The sequence below is a fragment of the Microtus oregoni genome, unplaced genomic scaffold, assembly GCF_018167655.1.
Source record: "Microtus oregoni isolate MIOR12 unplaced genomic scaffold, Mior012 000062F_ref0000492, whole genome shotgun sequence".
Taxonomy (NCBI): Eukaryota; Metazoa; Chordata; class Mammalia; order Rodentia; family Cricetidae; genus Microtus; species Microtus oregoni.
The window spans coordinates 3,022,434-3,028,895 of NW_024543872.1; the positions used below are offsets into that span (position 1 = coordinate 3,022,434).

General features: G+C 42.0%; 1 long non-coding RNA gene across 1 annotated transcript; it reads left to right on the forward strand.

Annotated features, from left to right (window-relative positions):
• The first annotated feature begins 256 nt into the window (after positions 1-256).
• Positions 257-4,988, forward strand: LOC121439582. The gene is made up of 3 exons (XR_005973271.1): positions 257-396; positions 726-973; positions 4,621-4,988. It is a non-coding gene; the product is annotated as an uncharacterized LOC121439582 (long non-coding RNA).
• Positions 4,989-6,462: the final 1,474 nt, after the last annotated feature.

Here is a 6,462-nt window from a genome sequence, read left to right on the forward strand (position 1 = left end):
CCCCTCCGCCCTGCCCCCGCCTCGCTGCCGCGCTGAGCCGTGCGCACGCGCGCCACGTCCCCCTCCCCGCGACTCCGGCTCCGGGCCTTCGCCTCGGCCGCAGCTACCGCGCAGGTGCGGCTTCCTCCCGCGCCCGGTCCGCTGCGCCCGACTGTCGCGACTGCGCAGGCGCAGGGCGGAGCCAGCCTTGCAGCGCCAGAGTGAAAGCGGAGCCCGTGTAGGCACGAATGACCTTCCTCTTCTCTCCTACCTAGGGCTTGGGGTTTCCGCAGTTAGCGATAACGTTCCTCCCGCCTTGGTTTCTTTTCTCGGCTTCATTTACCGCTTTTGCAAACAATTCCTCATGTTTCCGCTATCCGGAGACGTGTGTTGCTGTTACCCGTGTTGGAAACCCAGGTGTGTTGTAAGCAGAAGGAGACTTTTCTGTTGAAAACTACTGACATTGCAAATGAGGGGGTTCCTTATTTTTTTTTTTACCAGAGTGGCTGACTCTCCAGGTGGCCCTGGGTGAAACAAGCATCAAAGTGGACCCCGGTCCGCAGTAATAAGATTTTATACGCTCCCTCCCGGTTTCTGCTTCTGTAGCCCTTTCATCATATCTAACATCTCCATACGCGCTAGATACCACTTTTCTGTAGTGTGTTTCTGTTCTTTGCTTGATAATATTGCGTAGTCTTCTTATCTTGTGATAATTTAAACATTTTTCTCCTGCACTTGGTTTATAGGGGATAAAATCACACGCGTTGGGCTTGACACCCATCTAATCCCTGCACGCACTTGGGAGGTGGAAGCAGAAGATTCGGAAGCTCAAGGTCATCGTCAACTACAAAACAGGCGGGGCAGCTTGTGCTAAAGGAGTTCCTGTCTCAAGAAACCAACCAAAGACACCACATTGATCTTTGTGTCTGCACCATCCACTAAGTATCTGGGTCAAACAAGACAGGGAGAAATAGAAACTCAGGAACTTGGAAAGGTTCGTTGTTCACCGTTCCTTCACCAAAGGACAAAAGAGTAGCCACGGGAAAGATTTAAGCAAAAATTTGAGGAGGTCAGGTCAAAGCTTTTTAGTTTTTGTTTTGTTTTCCGAGACAGAGTTTCTCTGTAGCCCTGGCTGTCTTGGATCTCGTTCTGCAGACCAGGCTGGCCTCCAACTCACAGAGATCCACTGCCTCCGGAGTGCTGGAATTAAAGGAGTGCACCGCCACCACCACCGGCCAGGTCAAAACTTTTAACTATTCCCAAGTGTGTGCTTCCTGCCTCCACCTCCCCCAACTCAGACTTCATGATGTTGGGAGCGCAAGGCCATGTGTGCTTTCCTTGATCACACAGCGAAACACTTACTGAAATCATGTGTCCTGGTCCTAATGTATATGTCATACAGCATCATCTCATTTAACCCTTACAGCAAGTCCTAGGTGGCAGGTGCCGTTATTTCCTCTACTTGTGGGTCAGACTGTCTGAGACGCTAAATGGGTTAGTTGCCTCAAGTAACAAACATCACAGCTGGGATTCAAACCCAGGTATCTAGTGCTATAATATGTACTAAATTGCAATATTCTTTCTCAAATGTGCATATTCTTTGACACAAACTTGGAGAGTAGAAACTAAGGTGTGTGCATGTGTTGTTTTAGAAAAAACATTATCAGTCGGGCCACGGTGGTGCACGCCTTTAATCCCAGCCCTTGGGCGGCAGAGGCAGGCAGAGCTCTGTGAGTTCAAGGCCAGCCTGTGAAACTCTGTGAGTTTCAGGCAGTCTGGGCTACATAGAAAAGCCCTGTCTTGAAAAACCAAAAAACAAAGGAAAATTAGAAAATGTATTGCTGATGATAAAGTATTATTCATCTAGCAATTATCATAACTACTATTGATGACCAAGATAATAATAAACATCCAAAGGGAAGACCAAGATAGTAAAGAGTTGAGATTTATAAGAATCAGAAACAGAGACCCAAGAAAGAAGACATTAGAGGGAACAGCAGTGTCTGGATGGGAAGCAGGCGGAGAGTTAGTACCGTCAAGACCTCCTGGACTTTTCCAGTCACTTGCAACATGGTGGTCAGAACTGACTCACTGTACAGTCGCTGTGGAGAGTAGACAAGAATCAGTAGGAAGAAATGGGAGCTAGGAGGGGAGCATGCGATGGCTCTGTGGGTAAGGGGATTGCTGCCAAGACTGATGATCTGAGTTCGTTCCTGTGACCCACATGATGAAAGAACAGACTGATTCCCAAAAGTTGTCCTCTGCCCTCCATACATTTCCCCATGGAATAAATCCTCCCACCTCACAAAATAAATACATAAATAAACAAAAAAATGGGGGATGAAAAAAAAGGAAAGAAACAGAGGACAGCGGATTGGAATGGAGGAGGGGGCTCAGGATTTTTAAAATTAGAAACCGTAGTCTGGGAGGGTAGAAGTTGAGATGTGGTTGGCTTAGCATCTCTTTGGCAGTGTCTGAGGTTTGACTGTAGGTCACCTGGTAGGTGGGCACGATTTGCCCCTCCTCCTGGAAGATCTCAGCATCACACTGCCCCAGCAGCTGAACAATTTTCTCTGCATCTGCTTTGTCCAAGTTCCGGGTCAGGGGATTGGACTTCTCTGTGATTGGAACAGCTGTTTCATACCCTGACAACTAGAGAGAAGGGGGCACAAGGGCAGGAACAGGAAGCCTCATGCTTGCTGGGCTGGAGGCGGGAGTGGAAGTAGGCACAGTATCGGGCTTGGATTCACATACTTCACACACACACACATACACACACATGCCATTCACATACCAAGAACTTAGTCTTTATGTGACGTTCTGAGCCCATTAGGGACGATATGAAAAGGATGTCTATCATGGGGTGTGTGCCTTTGATTCCAGTATTTGCACAGTGGCAGCAGGGGGATCAGGAGTTTAAGGCTATTCTCAGATACGTAGCAGTTTGAGGCCGACTTGGGCTATTCCCTATCTTAAAAGCCTTCGTGTTGTTCGAGAGGCGGCCAAAACCGACAAGCTGACTCTGAAATGTGTGTGGAAATGAAAAAGATCTAAAATATCCAAGACAAAGACCAAAACTGGCAGATCATACGCTCAGATTTAAAGAGTTAAAACAAGAAGAAGACAGTGTGGCATTGGCATGGGAATAGACAAACTGATGGGAGAGAGCTTAGAGTCTACATACAGTATCACACATGCTCAATAGAGGAAAAGCTGGATGGTCCTTTGTGGTCCAGGATATCAAACCTGCTAAGCAAGTACTCTACTGTTGAGCTATATACCCAGTCCTGGAGAGTCTTTTACATCCATGATTCTGTCTTGGAAATTTTGCATTCCTTTTATATATATTTATATATTTTACTTATTTTTATTTCATATGTATTGATGATTTGCCTACATGTATGTAGGATGTTAGATCTTGGAGTTACAGACAGTTGTTGTGAGCTGCCATGTGGGTGCTGGGAATTGAACCCGGTCCTCTAGAGGAGAAACAAGTGCTCTTAACTGCTGAGCCATCTCTCCAGCCCCTTGTATTCCTTTCTTCCTCTCTCCCTCTTTTCCTTCCTTTCTCTCTCCTTTCACTCTTCCTCCCTCTCTTCTTCTCTTCTTCCTTCTGTTTTCTGAGAGAGGTTCTCAGTCTGTAGCCCAGGCTGCCCTCAAACCCACAGTGATTCTCCTATTCAGCCTCTCAAGTACTAGGATTACAACAACCATGAACCAGCACTCCTGGCTTCAGTCAATAATATTCTTACATTATCTAATCTTATAAAAGAGCTTTGGTCTCTACTTCATATCCTATGATAATTCACTTGGAGTGGATTAGAGTCCTAGATGACAAAGCTTGTGGATAAGAAATCAGAATATATTCATAACTTCAAGGCCATCAAAGATTCTTAAACATTGAAAAAAATACTAACCATGAAAGGAAAGACTGATAAATAGGATTTCATAAAAAGCAAGAACCTTTTATTCTATTTATTTGTTTTTGTTTTTTTTGTTTTTTTTGTTTTTTTTTGTTTTTTTTTTTTTTTTTTTTTTTTTTTTTTTTTTGGTTTTTCGAGACAGGGTTTCTCTGTGGTTTTGGAGCCTGTCCTGGAACTAGCTCTGGAATCAAACTGGTTTATTGAAAAGTTAAGGAATTTGGTATTTAAACATAGGAATTTAGGGTAATAACTGGGTAAAAAGAAGCTAAGGAGAATCACCACATAGAAATGATGCTTAAAGCTTAGAAAAATTTTAATTGTATAGGTCTTTTATCTTCTTGGTTAAGTTTATTCCAAGGTTTTTTCTAAATTATTTATTTCATGTACATTGGTGTTTTGCCTGTATGTATGTCTGTGTGAGGGTTTCAGGTCTTCTGGAACTGGAGTTATAGACAGTTCTGAGCTGCTGGGAATTGAAGCTAGTTCCTGCAACTAGCTCTTGTAGACCAGGCTGGCCTCGAACTCACAGAGATCTGCCTGTCTCTGCCACCCAAGTGCTGGGATTCAAGGTGTGAGCCACCACCGCCTGGCTCCAGTCTTTTTTTCCTTTCTTTTGTTTTTTAATCTGTTTTAGAAAAAGATGCTCTTGAAGTACAATTTCTGTACTTTACTCAATTTTATGCTTTTATTAAATTCTAAAGTAACCATTTCACTATAGGTTATGGCCATTGCACCAACCCATTACATCTGGCAACGAGAGCGCTCTGTGCATCACAGTGGAGCTATTAGGAACTATGACAGAGATGAAGTTCATCTGCCCTGGGGTCCTAGTGCCACACCAGTAGACTGTTTACTGTGTGGTAAAAAAGGAAGATATATGAGATTGGGACTGTCTTCATCGTCATCTTCATCCAGTGACACAGTAGAGCTAATGGAAAAACACTCTCAGGAATTACACAATTCATTATCAGTGGACATGATAGGTGAACCTTCTCAAGCCAATAGCTATTCTCAAGGTATGCTTTAATGGTAAAATAAATTAAACCAATGCATGCTATTTATGTAGTCACTGATGCAAACATTTCATAACTGAGTTAAATTAGTATTGAAAATTTTCCCTCTTTGAGTTACCACTTTTTATTCTCTGTCTATACCTGTTTTGTGGTAGTGCATAAACACTAAAAGGGTTTTGACATATATTAAGATGAAACTTGGTATTTTGTGAGGGTATTAGAGCTCCAAGTATTAGGACTTGAAGGGTTTCTATGAAATGTATGTTTTATTTAAAAATGATTTCAAGAAAATAAATTTACTTGTAATCCCCACCCAATTATTGGTTTCTTCTATATACTTTTCTATTTCTAACAAAAGTAGACTATATAAAGGCTAGCCTTTTATTATTTAGTATAAGTCATTTCCACATGTCACTTAGTCTTATTGTGATATGTTATGCCTTAATATTTGTTGTGAGGAGGCCACTTGTTGGTTCCTGGCTGCTTGGCAGCTCAGACCCAAAATAATCACACAGAAACTATATTATTAGAACACTGCTTGGCCCATTAGCTCTAGCTTCTTATTGGCTAACACTTGTATCTTAACTTAACCCATTTCTAGTAATCTGTGTATCGCCACGTAGCTGTGGCTTACCAGGTAAAGTTTCTAGCATTGTCTGTCTCCAGAGGGGCTACATGGCTTCTCTCTGACTCTGCCTCCTTTCTCCCAGCATTCCGTTTAGTTTTCCCTGCCTAGCTCTGTTCCCCTATAGCTCTGCTATAGGTCCAAAGCAGTTCCTTTATTAATCAATGATATTCACAGCATACAGATGGGAATCCCACATCAAATTTATTTGCATATTTCATTTTTGTTGAGATCTAAAGCTTACTTAGAACAATGATATATCAACTAGAAAATATTAGCCAGAAATATATCATAACTTTCAAATTATTTTTTTAAAGATTTATTTATTGTGTATACAGTATTCTGCTTGGAAGCATGCCTTCAAGCCAGAAGAGGGCACCAGATTTCATCATAGATGGTTGTGAGCCACTATGTGGTTGCTGGGCATTGACTCAGGACCTTTAGAAGAGCAGGCAGTGCTCTTACCACTGAGCCATCTCTCCAGCCCCTCAAATTATTTTTATATGTAGCATTTCTCTGGCATTTCTTTTCTAGATTTGAAACAGTACTAGAATACTCTGTCATAGGATCCTGTTTCTCTCATTTGAAATATTTCTTGTTTTTTCCCTTCTATCCTGAAAAAAAAAAGACACACACAACCTCAGAATTTTCCTGGTTTATTTTTACCATATTTCTATGAGAAGAACAATGACTACTGAAGCTTTTCTTTACTAAAGAGGAAACTAAACTCTAGTCCTTTGACAGTAGAGGTTGAACCTTAGTTCCTGTTTCTTTCTTTGGACACAGAATTTACTTAACAAATTTTATTGACAGTATAGTTTCTTGCTTTTCAACATCTCCAAGTACACTCATTATTGTCATACCCATATTTGACATTAAGTAGGGCTGATCAGTTATAAAATAAGAATTGATCATCCCTGTC